Below are 21,402 nucleotides of genomic sequence, written 5' to 3' on the forward strand. Positions count from 1 at the left end.
ACTGCTCTGCAAGGAAGGGGAAAGAAGCAATCCAGAAATGTTTATACCTTGCAAAGGCAAAGTGAGGCATCTCAGAGAAAGGCTATTTTGGTTGCTGCTCTTATGTTAATATATTATTTACAGCAGGGAGCCTGAGACAGGTCATGCCGGGAGAGGTAACCAGCTCTCAGCAGAAACTGTGCTTCCCAAACCAACCCAGCAGAGCAGTGACGGTCCCTGACCCTCCCAGCCCCACCATCCGGAGTCAGGAAGGCACACAGCCTTGGTCCAGGGCCCATGCGACCATGCCACCCCACAGTTGACCCCATTCCCCACTAGTCAGTGAGCCCTGTAAAAGAGGGGTGCAGTTCCCAGCACTTCCCCATACCGGTCTAGATAATACTTAGTCCTGCCATGCGTGCAGGGGACTGGACTAGATGACCTCTCGAGGTCCCTTCCAGTCCTGTGATGCTGTATCTCTCTGGCCAGCCAGAAGAAACCAGGCTTCAAACATCCAGCGTGAAACTGACCAGGGGTTTTCCTGTCCGTTTTTCAAGTAAACACCTCCCCTCGCCCCTGGCCAAAGGCACCAGAGCCAGTGAGGTCTAAGGCAGATGGACCCTGCGCCTCCCCTGGGCAGGCACACGTGTGTATTGATGACTCGCGAGGTAATTCTCGCTCGTGTGCCTCTTCCTTCCCCGGAAGGCCGGCGAGCGGCCCCAGCGCTTGGGAGGGTAACAGGAAAGTTTCTGCCTGCTGCCCACCCATGGGAGGAGTGTAACACCACATGGGCCGCGCAGCCATCCCCTGCCCGCGGAGCCGCTCCAGCGCCGAAGACAGCCCGAAATGCAGAGAGCCCTGACTAATCATTAATGTTAATCCTGGCTCCTTACATGACACCAGCGCAGTGCCGGAGCAGCCCGCCGGCCTCCTGCCTTCTGGCTGGGGCGGCTGGCTCCAGGGGGCAGGTACCGGTGCGCCCTAGCTCGCTTCAAGGGCAGATGTTAACTCACTTCTTAATTCATTAACGCCTGCGAGCCCCCCAGCCCCTTCCCGCGCGTTGTGTTTAACCTCAGCAAGACACAGGGACTTCGACCAACTGTCCCGGCTAAGTTTCCTTATTTCATTTTCTTGGAGGCTAAGCGAGCCACTTACCTTCACTTGCAGCGCGGGTACTTAACAGCGCGCTGTTTGCCCCATCATAAGAGATCCCATTGAATGGCAATCCGGGCAAGTCAGTCCTCTAGCCAGTCCCATGGGCTGCCCCTTTTCATTTCAGCTTCATTCCTTCCGCAGTCGGGGGGGTCAATCAAACTTTGCACTTTGACAGCCCCCAACTTGGCAAGGCAGGGAGGGCAAGCGCTAAGAAAGCAGGTTCCTTCGCTGGGGATGTGTGCCGTTCTTGGCTCTTTTGTTTGTCGGCTGGGTGTTGTTTTTAAAAGGAAACTCACAATGCAAAATATACCTGAGGGTCTGGAGTCCCTTTACCTACAACCCCTTCAGGGCGTTCATGAAAGCATCCAAGTCTCAAGCCACCATCTTCCCACCAGAAAACACTTTGCCACAAAAGGCGCTAGCAGCGCGCAGGGCTCTCTCCGCGATTAGCTAAGTCAAGGGGAGAGAAAACTTGTATTTTCCCCGCTGTGCACGAGCGGCAGCTCCGGGCCAGGGTGCGTGTGCGAGTGAGCGAGCGGGCGGGCGGCCGGTGGGCTAGGAATCTGCAGCCCTGGCTCTGACAGATCCCCCGGGAGCGCGGGAGCTCTGAGCTGCAGGATGCCGGGGTGATGCCGCCCTGGGTCCCTCTGAGCCGGGATCACGTTTACGGGGAGGGGGGAGCTGAAGCCAAGGAACAAGCGCTAAAGCAAGGTTCCCGGCAGGGCTTTGTGATTCTGGGGGAGCGCAGAGCCGTAAGGGCGGCCCGGCACCGCCCAGCTACAAACTTCTCACCAATCAAGTTAATCCCTCCGCCTCTCCCTCCAGCCCACTTCAAGGCTGAGGCTCCCTTTAACCCTTTGCAGAGGAGCTGGCTGGGGCCGGGGCTTGGAAGCTGTGGGTTCCCCGGGCACTGCAGTCCAGCCCAAGTAAGGGGGTTGGCTGGCTGGCTGTCTCCTCCCCACTCTCCCCAGCTCAGAGCTCCACCCAGCTGCCCGATCCATTAGCACTCACTTGAGCCTTCCTTTGGTGGCAATCTCCCTGCCTCTGGCCATGCTGAAAGGCTCAGAGCTGTGTGCCAATGAGACACCAGCAGAAGTTGGGCCAATAAAAGATATTACCTTGCCCATCTTGTCTCTCTCGCTAATGGGACATTCACATTTTCACTCCTCCTTCGGCCTGATTGTTTCTTGTTAGGTTTGAAAGAGACTAATTAAAAAAAAACAATCTAGAGGATAATTAGAAAGACAGAGAGAGGAGTGTTCATTTAGATGGACCTGCATTGTGGTACACAAAGAGAGACAGATATATAGACAGACAGATAGTCTCTCACCATACCTATCTCTCTCTCTTTCTCTACCACAATCCATACCTCTATCTAATTGCACTCCACTCTGTCTGTCTGTCTGTCGGACAGATCATCTTGGCAACTCCTCTTGAAAGCACATAAATCTCTGAGCACCCATCCAACTCATTCCAGAATGAGACTAAACAAAAAAAAAAAAAAAAGGAAAATAAGCTCTTGTGATGTCTGTCATATATTAACTGTTATGATTATTTATTCACTTTTAAATGCTACTCAGTTGTAAACTCCCATCTTACACCAAATAATTCTCTATACAATATAAAATCAATCCAACAGTGCTCACAAAGTAAACTAAACAATAGCCAAGGGAAAAACAGTATTAACAGCTAAGCTTTACATACAGAGAAAACTATTGCCATTATTCTTGTTGTTATTTGTTACAAAATCTAATTTGAAATGTCCGAGCATAGCTGCTCCTCTTGGAAGCAAATAAAAGTTTTAATACCACTACAGTGTGAACACATACAGGGAGGATCCTAAACAAAAACCAAGGGGCTGTTACAATGTCCATTTAATCTGTTTTCTGTTATTACGATTATGAAATCGCACTCGTTTTTTATTAAATGCCTTAGCTTGGCAGTTCTTGACAGAATCAAATTTCCATATACAAAATCAATGTATTCAAGAAACAGACTAAAAAAATAAAACACCAAACCAGAAACAAAAGAAGTTGTCGTACAGTCTCCTTTGTATACTTTATATATTATTGTCATTATTTTATTATTAAATCTCACTCATTTGAAATATCCCAGATGGGCTGTTCCTTGTATCAGCCAATAACAGTATGATCCTTACTGGCTTCATAGGGAGTTTTGAAGATCAGTACTGGACATAAATTGACTTGATTCTCCTCTCATTTCTTTTATACAGTACCACATCTACACACTGGACTTTGATGAAGTTACTCCTGATGTACACCAGCAAGAGAGAACATTTGGGCTCTAAATAGGTAGGGAACTTCTTTGTTTTGTCTTATTTATTTATATAATGACCACAAAGTCGTAGGTTCTTTACCAAAAAGAATGCAAAGCCCCTTCTACAAAGATTTTGCAATCTAAGGCCTGATCCACTAATCAGCTCTGCTCTGTGCCCATGCCAAGTTCCATTCAAATCAAGGGCAGAATCCTGCAAAGTGCATAATGCCCTCAACTCCCATTCATGTAAGATGATAGGGAGTAGAATATTTTAGTCAGTATTCCTATTATCTAACAATGGTTTTGTGGGTCAGGCACTAGACTAGAATTCAGGAGTTCTGGGTTCAAATCTTAGCTCCATCCCAGGCTTCCTGTCACTAAGCACTTGTCTACATGGGGGTGTAATGTGCTTTGTGGGAGTATGCTTTCTAAAGCGCATGTCCTGCGCACTAATTGGTCCATGTAGACACTGCTGGTACGCACTACAGGTTCCCTAGCGTTTCAAACAGCACTGTGTTAAAGCACACCAGCAGGGTCTACACGGACCAATTAATCCGCTTTAGAAATCACATCTTCATAGAGCACATTACCCCATGGTATAAACTAGTCCTTAGTCTCTCTATGCTTCAGGCTCAGCTCCCCATCTGTAAAATGAGGCTAATAATAGTTCCTTTCTCACAACCTTTGTCTGTGTAGGCTGGGGCAGGGATTGTCTATTAGTGAATATTTGTACACTCCAGTGTGGCCCCAGTCTCGGTTGAGGCCTTACATACTGCAGTCATACAAACAATAACAACATAGCTTGAGTCCTCAATGATCAATACGAGCCAAAGGGATTTAATAATGAGCCTAAACAAACACAGCAGCAAAACAGAAGCCATTATGTCTATTTTATATTATGAGCTTTTAAAAAATTTAAACCAGTGAAGAATCCAATCCTACACTGCACACACACAAACCTAAGGTACTCGAATGGCCTTCAATACTGTATCGGAGGATCTCACAATCTGTAATGTATTTATCCTCACAACATGCTAAAGGTTCTTATCCCCACTTTGCAGATGGGGAACTAAGGGGCAGAGGCACAGATCCTCAAAGGTATTTAGGTGCCTAACTTCCATTGGAATCAGACTGGAAGTCTGTGATGGAACAGGAAACTGAGCCCAGGTCTCCTGAATCCCAGGCTAGAGTCCTAGCCACTAGATTGTGCTTCCTCCTCACAGACCCAGAACATCCACTACAATCATCAGAAGTTATGTGAGAAGGTGAAAAGAAGGTGTTTTCAGTTTCTATCCATCCCTGATCCAATGCTCGGATGAGGAAATAAATATGAAGTTTGTAATAAAACAAAAAGAATTTACTCAATTGACACGGATCCTATTTTGCCATCAACAAAATCTCCTGCTGCTAAATAAAGAAATCTACAGAGAGCTGCATTTCTCCAGCCAGACTATATATGGCTGAATCATTAGACCAGGGGCGGCCAACCTGGGGCTCCGGAGCCACACGCGGCTCTTCAGAAGTTAAGAGGCGGCTCCTTGTCTAGGCACCGACTCCGGGGCTGGAGCTACAGGCATCAACTTTCCAGTGTGTGGGGGGTGCTCACGGCTCAACCCCTGGCTCTGCCCCAGGCCCTGCCCCCGCTCCACCCCTTCCCCTGAGCCTGCCGTGCCCTCGCTCCCCCGACCCCACCGTGGAGCTTCCTGCATGCCACGAAACAGCTGATCAGGAGGTGCGGGGAGGGATGGAGGGAGGGAGGGAGGGGGAAAGCGCTGATCGGCGGGGCTGCCGGTGGGCAGGAGGCGCTAGAAGCAGGATGGGGGAGCTGATGGGGGGCTGCTGACATATCACTGTGGCTCTTTGGCAATGTACATTGGTAAATTCTGGCTCCTTCCCAGGCTCAGGTTGGCCACCCCTGCATTAGACAGTGGGAAAGTCATCTGCCTAAGTTTGCTTCTGTCCAGGTTGTCCTGAGTCAAGTCTGCTAGAAAACAACGTTCTTAGGCCAGTAAACAAAAATGGACACTAAGCAGCAAAGTACTTTGCTCTGGCTGGCTGGAATGGAAAAGTAACAAGCAGTTTGCTTCTGAATTGTTCTCAAGGGCTCCTTGTAGACCAGGAATGCCCAGACATTTTGTTTTTGCTGTAATGGTCTGGTCAATCTGTATCCCTCAAGAACTCATCCCCAGCTCCAGAACAGACGACATGGGCTCTCTTTTAATTTGTTCATCTCTTCTTTCCTACCTGCATCTTTTTATATCTCCATTCTTCTTTTAGTCCCTCATCTTGACTTGGGTATATTCTCTCTCCCTCCCTGCTCCACTCACTGCAATGCTACTCAGCATTTGGGATGCACAAGGCTTCATCTGTGCAATTCCTTAAAACTTCAGCTAAGTGGATAGAAGGCACTCTTAAACTGAAGGAAGAGCGTGCACACATAATGCTGACAGATCCCGGTCATCAGCGGGCGGGCTTGAACCTGGGACCTCTGGAGCTAAATGCATGAGCCTCTACTGCATGAGCTAAAAGCTACATGGGCCTTAGCTAAGGCTGCAGCAGACTCATTAATCTCTAAGTGATTTTGGTGCTATTAATCTCTAAGTGATCTTGGACTTGCACCGACAAGGTCTGCGTGCAGGTTGGTCCGTTGTCTCACAGCTGAGCTGAGTGCTCTGGGCTCAGAGAACACAAAAGAAGCATGCACTGGCAGCGGTTGCTTCAAGAGCCCCTCCATCCAGTTCCATGAGGGCGTTCTGCAAGAGCACGGAGGGGAGGTGGGAACCGTCAGCTTTTGTAACCACAGCTGCCGGAGCACATGTGCAGGTGAAGGTGAGGCACATCCAAAGTTATGCACTAGACCCCAAATCCATTGCCCCATTTCCCTTGCTTTAGACTAGCATGCTTTCTCCATCCCAGGTGGACACTTAAGGAGGGCACTGAATGAGGGGGAAGGTAAGTGACTTGACTACTCAATTCAGAGAAGCATTCCAGGAGGGAGGGGCCGCACAGAAAAAGTCACAGACAGGTGGACAAATGGGGCATCATACATGGGGCATTTTTATTGCCATTCTCAGCGTGCTAAGGACAAGGCAATCAAGCCATTTTTGTATATTGTCGACAGTGGAGCTACTTACACCAGGTCTAAAACGGGCCCCTGAATGCTGAGCCTTGTATTTCCCAGCTCTTGCTGAAGCTGACAAGAACGTAGTGGTTTCTACTCAGATCTGAACCTGCTGGAGGGAGGGTTTTTCCACATCAGTTTGGTATTACAGTAGGGTCTATAGCATGAGTATGAAGTACCATTTCTCAGAGAGCAGTATCTTAAGAGAACCGGAATGTTCTCTATCTAATCTATCTTCAGCCAGACAATATTACAGTTAAAATACTGTAAATGTGAGATATCTGAACACTGGTAAGAAATCTTTCTTCTTGAGAAAATACCTCTCTCTTACGTACACTCAACACTCTTCCAAAGACAGGACTTGGCACTTTTTCTGCTCTGTTTGCTGACTGGGGATGTAAGACAAATTCTGAATAGTCTCTCCCATGGCTACTGGTAAGCCCTGCTCTCACTGAAATCAAGAAGTGCAGGTGATTAGTACCTCTGAAAATCAGGTGCTCAGCTTGGAATTCGGATGCCCAATTATAAGCATGCATCCATGCCTGAAAATGATAGCCTGAATAATTAGACTCACATTGCCAACATTTGTGCACCTTGTCATGCTAACAAAGGCTCTGATCTTGCACATAATCTGGATCTTGCATGTGGTTTTCTGTTCTGTTCCCAAAAGATCTGCACCAATTCCCTTGCATCAGGACCTTCCATAGTTGCCTGGAGGCTAGTAAGCAGGTTTTGCCCCTTTTAATTCAACATAATATTTGTTCCTGTAACAGTAAGGACTGCAAGGTCTGATCCAAAATTACTGAACTTTGAACTGAACAGAGTCCAATTCTGTAGGGAAAACGTTAGAATTGTAGGGCTCTTTGAAGTCAAGGGGAGTTATTGAGGGATGACTTACTGAGGCATAGTTACAGTGTTTCCTTCTTTTGTAGTGTTCAGTTTAGATTTCTTTCCCCCATGTCCAAGTCAGTCACTTTTCATCCTTTCAGTGTGGTTTTAAATTGTATGAACACGCTCAATCAGTTAGAGTCATAAGAATTAGAAATGGGAAAGACCTAGGTTATCTAGGGCTGGTCTACACTACCGGGGTAAGTCAACCGAAGTTACGCTACTTCAGTTACGTGAATAACGTAACTGAAGTCGACATAGCTTAGGCCGATTTGCAGAAGTGTCTACAACGTGTCGATAGGAGACACTCTTCTGTCAACTTGCCTTATGCTTCTCGGGAGGTGGAGTACACAAATCAATGGGAGAGTGCTCTCCCATTGATTTAGCACATCCTCACCAGACCTGCTAAATCGACACCCACTGCATCAATTGCAGCAGTGCTGGTCTACCAGTAAGTGTAGTCCTGGCTGTAATCTATGCCCCATTCCAGTGTACAATTATCCTCTACATTTCCTAGTGGGTTGTCCACTATATTTTAAAAGTCACAAGTGAAAGTGATCTTCTAGCACTTCCATTTGGAGACAATTGTACGCTCTAACCAATCTCACTATGCTCCAGGAGTGCTATTGGATTCCAAGCCAAAGCTAAATTCTCCACACAACAGCACCCAGAATTAATGCCCGCTACCATCTCCAGTTGGCTAGGAGACCCATATCTCCTAGCAGATGGTGACCTGGCCTTGGTTAGACACACCTTTGTCACCTTCCATCTGGATTATGGAAATGTGATATACCTGGACACAAAGCCATCAGAACACTGCAGCACATCTCCTCAACAACATGGGTGACCAGGAGCACTTCAAACCCATCCACTCTCTACACTGGCTTCCCACAGAATACTGAGTCAACTTCAGTGTCTCAGTCCTTATCTTCAAAGAGCTCAGTGGCCTGGGCACAGAATATCTGAAAGACTAAAGCTTTGACGAAAGCTCTGGGCTGGGGCAGCTGTCCACAATTCCATTCCCTGGCACAATTAGAGTAGCCACTCACACATTCCCAAAATACCAGACATACCAGTACCCGCTGGTGTGACCCCTCCCCTACTGGCATGACCTCCCATGCACAGTGTGCGTGAGGTCATGCCACACAGGGAAAGCCATTTTGAAGAGCGTGCTGCCCCGCTCCCGCCAGTGTGACCTCACACACACGGTAAGTGCGAGGTCATGCCTATGGTGGCAGAGTGGTGCCTCTCAAATACAACAGTGCACACACAATGCTCTCCCTGGGGCCAGATGTTAGTCACATCTGGAAGAACTTCAGATGTGACGAGGGCAGTATAAGAACATAAATAGAATTGCTCACAATGTTTTTCAAAATAGTTGATTTTCCTTTCATTTAATTAATCTCATTATTCTTAATGAAACCCTTTTGTAGCATCCTAGATAATCCTTTGCCATTGTTGGTGTTTACACCTCTTAAATATTTGCATATAGATTCCAGTTCCCTCTGCTTAGCTATCACTTAGCCAAACTAAACATGGTTAGCTTTTTCAATTTATCCTCTATCGATACATCTTTATGTAGATCCTGGATCATTTTTGTTCCTCACTTCCAGTTTCTTGGAATCTTTCTGATATTGAAGTCTCCAGAAGTGAACACAAGGAGCCCGATTCTCCTTTCACTTACACCTGAGTAAATCAGGAGTAATTCCATTTAAGCCACTGGAGCTGGTATGAGATGAGAATTAGATTCACTATTTCTAGGTGTGGTCTCTCAACCAACAGAACCACATAGAGAAAGAGACTATTAAATCGAGGTGGCATGAGTTGATGCCTCTGAATATGCAACCCAAAAATCATATTATCGCACTCTTTAAAGGGATTGCAATATTTAGTGCCCAATCCACCAATCCAATTGAAATTAGGAGATTTGTTTGCACAAAGTGAGGTCAGGATCAGGCACTTTTTGTCCTCCAGAGGACAAAGAAAGAAAAGACAGTGAAAGAAAAGACAGTGAAAACTGACCATAAAAAGACCCCAAAGCTGAACAGATAGAATGAGATAGAGAAATGTTGAGTCAATTGCTGCACAGACCTTAGGAATGTTAAGGAGAATCTGTCTGGGGACTGATGTTAGAAGAAATAAGACAACTTTCCAAACTATTTCATTTCAAATCTCTCAGCATTTTTGACCAATGTATGTTATTTCGTTTGTGTGAGACTCTCCAGGGCAGCACACCCATTTGAATGCATAAACTATTTTGAAATGTTTGTATAATTTAATCCAAACCCATGACTATATGTTTGTGTTTTAATTTTGAGCGGTTGGATCCTAGGCTTGAGCCACATGCATCGTGTCAGATGCACTGTATATATTTATGTTGTACTAGCCTAGCTTCACCCTGCCTGGCCATAGCCTTCTAATCGTCATCATTTAATGAGAAACTTCAGATTGTCCAAAGTATCAATGTGTGACAATGCTGTTGATAAACAATGAGTCTGATTGTGATCTCATTTACACTTGCGCAAATCCAGAGGAAACCCATAGAAATGAACAGAGCAGCTTCAGATTCTGAATCCAACGAGAGACTGCTGAATTGGAATTAATTTGCAAACTGGGCACCATTACATTAGGCTTGAATAAAGACTGGGAGTGGATGTGTCATTACACAAAGTAAAACTATTTCCCCACCCTCCCCACTGTTCCTAACACGTTCTTGTCAACTGCTGGAAATGGCCCACCTTGATTATCACTACAAAAGGTTTTTATTCTCTCCTGCTGGTAACAGCTCACCTTACCTAATCACTCTCATTACAGTGTGTATGGTAACACCCATTGTTTCATGTTCTCTGTGTATACAAAATCTGCCCACTCTATTTTCCACTGCATGCATCCGATGAAGTGAGCTGTAGTTCACAAAAACTTATGCTCAAATAAATTTGTTAGTCTCTAAGGTGCCACAAGTCCTCCTTTTTCCTTTGTGGATACAGACTAACACAGCTGCTACTCTGAAATCTCAATCAATACTGATTGCCAGGGTGGGCAGCAATTTTTCTGAAACTCTTTGTAAAAAAAGCAAAAGCCTTTTGGGGGGAACCTTTGCTCTAATCAGTGTTGTTAGAAATGTCTTTCAGTTATTAATGTTCTTGTTGAAGTTGAGCATTAGTTCCACTTTACTGAGAGTATACTGCAGCTGCATTTTTTGGATGGAAGTACCACCAAAAATATATTAACCATATAGTCAACAGCTATGCCTTGTTCGCTCTTATGCATAAGGCCATACACAGACAATTCTGCTAGGAAACATTTTTCTGTTTCTATGCACAGATAAAAGTAATTGGAAAATACAGAGTGGACCAAATGCTGACTTTGCAATGCTGGGGAATGAGGGAGACAAGAGAATGTAGGGAACCTCTCCTCCAACCCAGCGACCAGTAGGACAGGATATCTGCAGCATGTTCAAGAAGAAAACACTGATCACTTATACACACCATAGACCTGATCCTGCAAGGGGCTGAGCACCCTCCATTCCCATGCACAGGCTTAGGCCCCAAGTCCCAAAGGATATACTCTGTGTGTTTCATACTGGGGAGTTCACTTTGCTCCTCATTAGAGGAAGAGCCCAGCGCTCCCCAGCTGCTGAGTATGTCCACGGCTGTGAGCAACAAGTGCCAGAAGCGGGAGCATCATGCTGCTTCTAGTGCATTGCATAGCACAGTGCCCTGGCCTGGGCTGGCTGGAGTCCTTTTGCAGAGGTCTTGCCAGAGAACGTCTCCCATAGTCCTCCCTGTGAAAGGAAGGGCAGGTTTTTGTCCCCCTGACATAGTATAGTTTGCATTGAAGGTGACTGAATTCTTATTTTAGTCCTCTCAGCATTTATTTTGCATGAGTTAATTTTACTCAGTCACCTTTGGAGACGTCCTTTTTATGACTCATGCTCTAGCTACATTAAAGACCAAATTTCAATCCCCGAACAGCCAAGGCAGTTGCACTTCTCTGGGACAATGCAGATCACATAGCCCAGGACAAACCATGCGAGAGCTGGGGTCAGAGCTTTCTCTTTTGAGGGGATCCAGGTATGGAACAAACTTCTGGAGGACATCAGGGGTAACCAGAGTCTGACTGTCTTTAGGAAATGCTGCAAAGCCTTCCTCTCTGAAAAGACCTTTCCCCCACAGCAAGAAGGACACTCACATGCCATCTATTGTACTTCTAGAGCCCCCAGGACATAGTGTCACAATCCTCTTTGTCATATAATGAATCAGGGCCTGGAACAGAACCCATATGTCCTTGCTGCTAGTCTCAGGTTCTAAAGAGATGACTAAGAAACAAAGTCTGTATAGGGCAGACAGAAAAAGGTGCAAGGTAGAAGCAAAATTGCATGTGGAGGGAATCACACTGTACATAGGCAAAAGCCTGGGTTAAATATTAACCATATTGGGCCTAGTTAGTCTAAAGCACAAGGATACAATCCCTGTCATCAAATGGCCACACCAAAAAAGATATGGATAAAAGGGGAAGAATATGCTATATGTTAAATAGTCTTTGGCGCATGCAAAAACCTGTCACCTGTACATATTCTCCCTTTGCTCATGTTCAGAAAGACTAAATCTGTCCATTACTTAACCCAAATGTTACAAACCCCACAGCTTTGTATTGTAAAACAGCATCAGCAGGGTTTATTTGGCTTCTGCCATGGTGCATAACAATCTAAAAGAAGACAATCTATCAAATAGGAACACTTAGACGATAATAAATGATAAATAATAAAGTACACTCCCTGCGGCAGGGACCTTGTCTTCAGGAGTGTCACTAAAGTGCCATGGTGTTTGTTTAATTAAGATAAAATAGTAGCCATTAATAACAAAAAGAAAGCAGCCAGTTACCGTATGTGACACAGGGGAAACAAAATAATAAAACAGATAATAAACATGAAATCAATGAGGAGTGGATAAATAAGAAGGTGTCCTCTGCTGCTATCCCATTCATATCAAAGCACTGGCAAAAACAGTTACAATAAAACTGTCCCAATGAAGACATTTTGGAAATACAACATGTAAACTGCATTATGGGACAAGTTTTCAAATGGAGGCCCTTATTAGGTCTCCAAACCCTGCGTTCAGACACACATAGTGGGCTTTATTCCATACCCACTGAAGTCAATCGTGTAAGATCAGGCCCACGGACCCTCCGGCATGGAAAATATGTATTTATGTACCTCTGTGCCAATTTGAATATCCAAACGCGTGGCTTAGATATCCATTTAAGGTGCTCGTGTCTGAGGATTGGGCTCACCCTAAATAACTAAGCTCCGTGGATAAATGATTGCACAAGAGCATTGCATATATTTTGTCAAACCTCAAACTATGTGGATAAAAGAGTTCAAAATGGGCTTCATTTTTCAGCTGGTTTTCCTTGATTTGATGTATTGTTTCTAAAAGAACTTTGCTGATCAAGATCACAAGCAGTAACTCCCGTTCAGGACTCCTTTTTTTATATTTAGATACAAAACTTGCTGGTCAGAACGGATCTTTAGACTGATTTATTTATTTTTAAATGGCAGAGATATTATGTGACATGAATACATGCTCCCTCCACCGCCACCCCTACCCAAGCTGAACCTGTTTGGCCTTGCAATTGCGTTATTGTGCAAGTGTAATTCAGTGGAAAAAAGAGACTGGATTAAACAAGCAGCTCTGGAGGAGTAAATAAAAGGAACATGCTTTAAAGAGTAAATAGACATGTTTGGGTATAATGGAATAACTCCTGGCAGTGCTTAAACAGAGTGATAAAATAATGCCCTTTCTTAAATCTGAATGTAGATTTTTGCCTCACTTTAAAACAAAACAAAACAAAACAAAAAAGCCCCACAACCCTGCCAATGGAGTAATGGAACTCTGCTTCACTAAGGGTGTCTCCAAATGCAAATGTAATGGCTGAAAACAAAAAGAGGAAAGGATGAAAAGACAGGGCACTGAAAAGATGACCGTAACTGAGACGTGTGCTGTGGGGACAGAGGCTGTTCACTGTACAATCTGCTCCGTGTGTGAATCTACTCTGAAAAGTGACTGTCAGCCTAGGAGGGTTCCACTGTTATTGACTCGTCGATGCTAGATCAAAGCCTTAAGGTTGCTCTAACTCGCTCTGTGGGCTGATTTGGCCCCTGGCAACTCCCAGGATCAGGGGTGGACAGATGACACACCACCTAGCCCCCACATCCTCACCCCTTTCCCCCGGTGTGCTGAGTACAGATGGGGATCTGGCCCTGGGAGTCAAGCTAGGTTCTTTCTCATGCACCATTATCAGAACTAGATACAGTTTTTGTAAATTTAGGGTCTGATTCTGATCTTATTCACACTTGCGTATATCAGAAGTAATTCCACTGAGTCAACAGTCACACCAGTGTAAAACTGGTGTGAAATCAGAATTAAGCACCAGAGTCTATCCTCCCTTACTCCTGTGCAGCCCCATTGTCTCACGAGGCATAATTGGTTGGCTCCATAAATTGAACATAGTTAACAATTCTTTTGATGGATGGAGCACAAACTGGAACAGAATCCAGCTCACTCTCTTAGCTGTGTTGGCCTGGAGCACTAACAAGAGTAAAAGGCCTTAAAATTAGTCTTTAATTACTCTTGTCAATTAATCTTGTCTAATTACTCTCGTCAATTAAGACAGCAAATACGATTCTGATTACACACAGAGAGCAGATCTCTGCTAAATCCGGTGGTGGCATTTTTACAGTCCCTTTTCAAAGCGGCAATAAACTGCAGCAATAGTCAGAAAAGGCACTGTCAAAATGACATGGTAATGTTCATTTTTCATTGGCTTCCAGAGCAGATTTGCTCAGTTTACAAGTTGGGAGAGGATTTTGCTGATAACCAGGACAGGAGACCTGAGATCTGAAAACGAAGCTATCTTCATTCTTCCTCCTCTATCCATGGTAATTAAAATCCTAGTGTCAGAAGTGAGCTGAAGGTTTTGATGATGCATAAAAGACTCCAGTTGCACTCCCATAGCTGTATTGACTTTATTGTGCTGAAAAGAGTAAAAACGATTATTTGTGGTGGTAAACAGACACATGAGGATCATACTATGTGGATTAAGCATGGGTCCTTTTTACATTGTAACTTTCCTGACCAAACCCACATATTTTAGACATCTTTTCCACAAGATGGTTTGCAAATATGAAAAGGACGAGAATAGATTAAATAACTCTGGCCCATGGTCTGACTCATTAACAGGGCCATCCCTACCCATACGCAAAGCACGCAGCTGGGTAGGGCACCATGAAATTTGGGGCACCAAATTACCTAGTGCCTTGCGCAGCCCCTGCCCCGCCTCTTACCCATGGCCCCCACCCCAGCCCTGCCCCCGCCCCACCCCTTCCCGCCCCTGCTCTGCCCCAGCCCCACCTCTTCCCACCCCGCTCCACTCCAGCCCCGCCCCCAATCCCCTGAGGACTGAAGCAGGCAGTGGGAAGTGCAGCAACCCGGTCCCAGCTGCGATGCCAGTGAGTGCTGGGGGGCGGTTCCCCCTGCCCCCCCTCACAGAGGCCTGGGGCCCCACACACATCCCCCATGGGGGGACTGTGTAGGGCCCCAGAATAGCTAGGGACGGCCCTGCTCATTAACTCCCTGGAGTCCAGGGAGATTACTGATGAACCCAGGAAGCTGAGTAACACAGACAGCCTCCTCAGCCACCCTGGAACCTGCATGGGGAATAGGAAAAGCTCAGGTTCTTCTTCCAGAAGAGAGGAGACGAGAAGAGCTTTTGAATTTTCCCACGAGGCAGCTTGGGGTCTGCGGAGGGGAGGGGAGACTGCGGCACCTCCGGCCAGCCCGAGGCTCCTCCGAGAAGGTTCGGTGGGGGGCTCAAGGCTCCGGTTGGCCCAAGGCTCCTCTGGCCATGGGGGGGTGGGGCAGGGGGACTCATGGCTCCAGCTACAGAGGGGGAATCGTGGCTCTGGCCATGGAGGGGGGTCAGGGGGCGTCCGGGCATGAAGGGAGGCAGGGGGTCTCAGGGCTCCAACTAAGGAGAGGGGTCGGGGTCTCGGGCCATGGGAGGGCAGGGGGTCTCGGGGCTCATGCCGCAGGGGGTGGGTAGACAGAAGGGGCAGAGCCAGGGGCTAGCCTCTCCAAAGTGGGCCTCCACCCACCACCCATGTATAGAATTATGCTATTCTGCTATATGGTTGTTATTGAAATATGTTGTGTGTCCAAGAGATGCCCACAGCTAGCTCCCCAGTGGCAACAAGGAAGGTGACCCACAGCCAAACAGGCGTTAAGCGACCATCATGAGCCATTGACCAGCAGGGGAATTGTAAACAAGAGATTCCTAATTCTGTAAGAGACAGTTGTGCAAGAACCACACATTGGGGATTGCTCAGCTCTGTGACTCAGCAAGGCCTATCAGCTCATGTCTGGGCCAGTATCTTCATGGGACATGAACTGAGTGTATAACACGAGGGAAAGTGGCATCATGAGACCACCTCTCTCCTCCCCCACCTATGTTGAAGGCAACAAGAACGTTAGGAAGGCAAAAATTTTGAACTGAAGAGACTGCTCCCAGGCTGAGAAGGAAATTCAGCCTGTATATTAAAAACTGTAAGTTACTTGCAACATCCAGTGGGGTGAGAAAAGCTGTTTGATGCAAATCTTGCTTAGTCTGAAAGTTTAGGATTTAGAATGTGTATTTACTTTTTATTTCTTAGGTAACTATATCTGACCTTTATGCCTACCACTTCTAATCACTTAAAATCTCTTTCTGTAGTTAATAAACTTATTTCAAAGTTTTATCCTTATCAGTGAGTTTGTTTAAAGTGCTTGGGGAGTCTGCTCAGATTACAAAGGCTAGTATGTCCACTTTCCTTTGAGGAAGTGGCAAACTAATTAATGAGCTTGCATTGTTCAAGAGAAGGTCTTGAGCAGTATAAGACAGTACATTTCTGGGGTGCAAGCTGGGGGGATTTGCTGGTGTTTCCCTCTGTACAGTTCATGAGCGGCTTAGAGACCATTCATGCAATTTAGCTGGGTGTATCGCTGTATGCTAGTGGCTGAGTGATAACAGCACCTGGAGGGATTTGCTGCTTGTCACTAGCAAAGCATTGAGAGAGACAGCCCAGGCTGGAGAGTTAAGGGGGGACAGCAGTCCCACAATTCCAGGTTTTACTCTCGGGGTCCCATCACAGGCAGTTAATAACCTGAAAGTGCAAAGGAATTATTTACAGTGTAAAATAATAAGGTTGCATCATAATTATTTGAAGAATATATCCTGACAGGAATATCTAGATCAGACATTGGGGGAAACAAATTCATAGATTTAAAGGCCAGAAGTGGCCATTCTGAGAATCACCTAGACTGACTTCCTGCATAAACCATGCCATAGAAACCCATCCAGGAATTCCAGCATCTGGCCCAACAAATGGTGGCTGAATTAGAATATATCTGTCTAATCCACCTCCAATGTATGTAACAGTCAGGCTTATTAGATAATGAAATAATTTGCCATAAAGGATCGTTGAGACATCATTGCTAAAGATGTTCAAAAGCCAGTGAGATACAACAATTAGGATTCTATCATCTTTTCAGATCCATGTATGCAGCTCCCTTGACTTCAGCATAGCTAGACACGTGAATCCAAAGGCAGAAGGTATAACCCTTTGAACACTACCGTGCAAGACAAACCTGCAGTACACTAAGGTAGTGATCCAGGTAATTTCTAATCCTAATCTAGCCCCAACCCTTTGATCATGCTGGGCACAGAATTCCTATTGAACTCAAAAGGAACTGACTCCATAGGAGTCACTCTAGATTTACATCAGTATAATTTAGAGCAAGATCTGTCCCAAAAACACAGAACACACTCAGATTGGGAAATCCCAAAATAATGTTTTCTTAAAAAGAAAAAAAAATCCCCCAAAAAACAACCCCTCAGCAGCAGAGAGTTCTAGATAAATCTGTGAAAACGTACATGCCATAAATAGCTCCATGTTGTTTGAAAAGCGTAATGCCAAAAAGCAGCATCATTCTTCAGAATAAAAAATAGCAACTGCAATGAAAGGTGATTTGCCAAGAAAAAATGGAATAGGAGTGGATTCAGGCTGGTGTATATCAGAGGCCCATGGTATGTAAATTGAGTGTGCAAAAATGGGATTCATAATGTTGCATTATTACTTTCACTAAATATTGGGAGCACTGTTACAGAATTTAAGACACATTGAAAGCCACTGTAACAGCAGGACATGTTAATTATCATTAGTTACTATTTGTACAGACCCCAAAAACGTGCTAGCTGCTTAATTGGATGAAATATGTTTATTATATCTTAAAGTAGGCTTGCTGATTATTCTGAAGTGACACAAGGCTAAAGGAGATTGAGTGTAGGTTAATATAATGCCACTTAAACACCTCCTGATGAATTCATTCCTTTGGCAGATTTGCACTTCATGTTATAATAATGAACTCTGACAGGATGTTTGTCAGACAGCCTTGAAAATGTGTATTTGATTCCTTGGATATGTACTTTACAACCTACTTGGGATTTTTCTTTTATTACTTTGAGCGTTTCTATTGATCTTCTCCACCTGGAGATGAGTCTGGGTGAATTAACCTTGACTCTGTTAATCTGAAGCCAGCATTCAAAGAAGCTTGCACCTTCCTAAATTCAATTATGGGGAGAAGCTTTTCAGTTTTTTGTCTGGAGGGTAGGAGGGGTTGATTTTTCAATCAGTCTCACCAACCCCATCCTAAAGTCCCATTCAAAAGAGAGCACACTTGTTATTAGGATGGATTGGTTAATAGTTATACTGTTTCCACCACGCAGGAAGGCTAATTCTGAGCTAAAATTTACCCTCTCCAAATCTGTACTCTGTGTGTTTAATTTGAAGCGAAGGCCCCGTCCAACCTTAGCTACAGTTGCTTTGGGAAACAATTCTCCGGAATGAGTCTGCAGAGACTCCTTTCTGAACACAGCTGGAACGAATGCATTTCAGGCATGATGTACACCACCTTGTAGCATGTTTTTTTCTAATGGAGGCCCTGGTCCTCAAATGGGATCTACATGGAGAATCAGTGGGGCTCCACCCACACAGAATTTATTGCAGGTTCAGGGCCATGGGTTTGTAACTGTAATGAATGTGGAGAACAAACAGTTTTAGACATATCTGCAAACCGAAGGCCCAAGAGTTTCAGATATCCTATATTTAAAATACACACTCCTAAGGAGTTTTGGTGTCCAATTCACTGTTTTTTAATCAATTTCATCAGGCACAGAGAGCCAAATTTTGCATCCCCTTAATCTAGGAAAGTGAAATCAGAGTGCATGGAACGCAAGTAGAAATAAATACCTGTTGTTTAATGGGTATGAATTTTTGTTTTCGGCACATTTGCAGGACTGAGTCTCTCCATGTCAGCAAACTGATATAGGGCAATATCTTGTGTGTATATATATAATCTCCTTTCATCCAAGCATCTCAAAGCATTTGACAAATAATCATAAATTAAGCCTCACATCCCTCCTCTAGAATGACTTCTTATCCCCATTTTACAGCAAGGAAAACTGAGGCACAGAGCAGTTTAGTGACTTGACCAAGGTCAGTGGCAGCCATACAAACTTGGGACTCCTGACTCCCAGTCTCTTGCTCTAATCAGTAGGCCACACTCCTTCAATACGATCAGTTTTTAATAAAAACATTTAAAGAGAACATTTGAGTAAGATGAAACACAGAGGTTGCCCTTGCGGCTTGTGCTTTGCCTTTGGGCAGCACATAAATGTTGTGGGAGAGACAGAACAATCCCACACCGATATATCTGGATGGCATTCAGTAGAATAGGGTTCTCCACCAAGGACATATCAAAGCCTTGGCACAAAGAACACTTAAGCCAGATGTCAGGCTCTCTCTCTCTCTCGCTCTCTCCCTGCCAGTTCAAATGTCAATCACATGCAAGCTCCTGATTTATCGTGAGTTATGCCACTGCTCTTCAGAGATGAAAGCGAAAATGCATGTGTGAAGCCTTGGATGCCAGCAGCAGAATGCAGGACACATGGTGTTAAGTCTTTCTTAACAATGCTCCGCGTGCAGTACAAATGAATGACGATACCATCTGTAACAAGGGTAGAATATGCACTAGGGATGGGCAAACCTCAACAGGTTCAGCTAAGCCCCACAAACATCTGATCAGAGATGAGCCTGAGCTGCAAAAATTTGGCTCTGGATCCAAACTTTTCCAAAGCTCAGGAGTGTTCAGGCTTGGGGTTATGGTTTGGCTTTATACAGAGATAGGGGCCAGTAATGAAGTTCAGAGACACATCCTGATGCAATGCTTGTGGAATCTTAGATCCCTGGTTTGGGTTCAGGCTCATCTGTTGCTAAGGTACTTATAGGAACATTTTGAAGTTCACCCCAGTGCATGACCCTCTTGAAGTCATGTAATCCTCCCTTCCTGTGAACCCAACTGTCATCACCAAGCTTCTTGGGTGTTTGGGTCCAGGTTTTGGTTTAAGCTTCTCTTTCGCTAGTACCATAGTAGGAAAATTGTGCAGCATGTCAACTTTCGGAGAAAATCCAGATGTTGTTTCCTTGCACTGCCCTCGAAGATTCAACAGGATACAAACACTGCTGCATTCTTTACATGCCTCATTCTTCTCCTGTTGCTTTTTACCCCGTTGCTCTGTGACTGTCAACCACACTGACCTCACTTCCCCTTCATTTCCTCCTCCCACTCCCATCTTCATGCCACACACTAACGCATGCCAGCCGAATATCTTCTCCACCTCAACATTAGATGAGAGAGAGGAAGAGACAAAGATATCGTTAGGATAACAACTTCCTTCAGGTTTCCTGGTATAAACTGGTTGGAAGTTTTCAGTCAGAATGTTTTTTCCATGAAAAATGACATTTTCATCTCAATCGATATGTTTAGAAAAACATGTTGACTTTGAAGAAATTTCATTTTGAGAAAATGAAATGAAGCGTTTCAAAAATGTCAAAGCATCCTATTTTGGAACAGACCATTTCAACTTTTTCTTTTGAAATGACTTTTTGAAACAACATTTATTGGTTTTTCTATTTAAAAATCATTTTTTAAAAGTTTTAAAGAGTCACAATTGGAACAAAGGGTTTTGTTCTTAGCTAAATGAAATGGTTCAATCGACATGAAACAAAAATTTATCAGAACTTGATTTCACAGGAAATGTTGAATTTTTTTGGTTGTGTGCTCTTTGGAAAGGGGAAAAAAATAAAAATCAGAATCGCAGATTTTCCCATGAAACAGAAAATCTGGTTCCCAGCCAGCTCTATCCAGTATGTTTTGTCTTATCGGTTTCTCTCTTTCAAACTGTAACCACCCTGGAATTTGATTTGTCCAGCAGCACTTAACAAATAAAAATAATGATGCTAACTACACAGAGTTTACTTGGAAAATAAGCACCATAAAACCACATGTGTCTGCATGTCTCCAGACATTTTTTTTACTCTAAAAATTTATGCTAACACTGATTTGGGAGACAGAAATAACCATGTTTCCCTGTCATTGCTTGAGGTAGCATGTAATTACAGTTCCACTATATGGTTACTTAGCACGTAATTAAATGGCAAATAGCTACCACGTTATTATGCTTGCAAGCAAATGGCATTTATGCTCTGAAACCTAAAGCAATACCAATAATTTCTGTTCCAGGATGGATACACATATCATTAAACCCACTGAAGAGTAATATAGGGAAAAATCACTGTAATGATACTAGAACAGAAGACAACCTGAACAATTAATTCTCTCTAGCTTTCTTTACCACCTCCATTTGCTTGTACTCCTAACTTCCTAGATAGATAGAGAGAAACTGCTTGATGTGTGTATAACAGAAAAGAGGAACATAAGAAATCTGTGATATTCAGTAACCTGAGAAACCATAGGAGCCAGTTCTGTTCTTGGAGCCACAAAATCTCTTGAGGCACCTTTGCAAAGTTTGGATCAAGTTGAGGAATA

General features: G+C 44.6%; 1 protein-coding gene across 2 annotated transcripts in view; it reads right to left on the bottom strand.

Annotated features, from left to right (window-relative positions):
- Positions 1-1,860, bottom strand: part of FGFRL1 (fibroblast growth factor receptor like 1) — a 253,883-nt gene extending 252,023 nt beyond the window's left edge. Inside the window, exon 1 of one of the 2 annotated variants that reach the window (XM_084626168.1) lies at positions 1,135-1,860. The gene's annotated coding sequence lies outside the window, so the exon portion shown is untranslated. Of the gene's footprint in view, positions 1-367; positions 630-1,134 lie in introns of those variants that run through there. The other variant, XM_084626169.1, reaches the window with a different exon arrangement.
- Between the last annotated feature and the right edge of the window lie 19,542 nt (positions 1,861-21,402).

Source organism: Lepidochelys olivacea (assembly GCF_965140295.1).
Source record: "Lepidochelys olivacea isolate rLepOli2 genome assembly, chromosome: 4".
Taxonomy (NCBI): domain Eukaryota; kingdom Metazoa; phylum Chordata; order Testudines; family Cheloniidae; genus Lepidochelys; species Lepidochelys olivacea.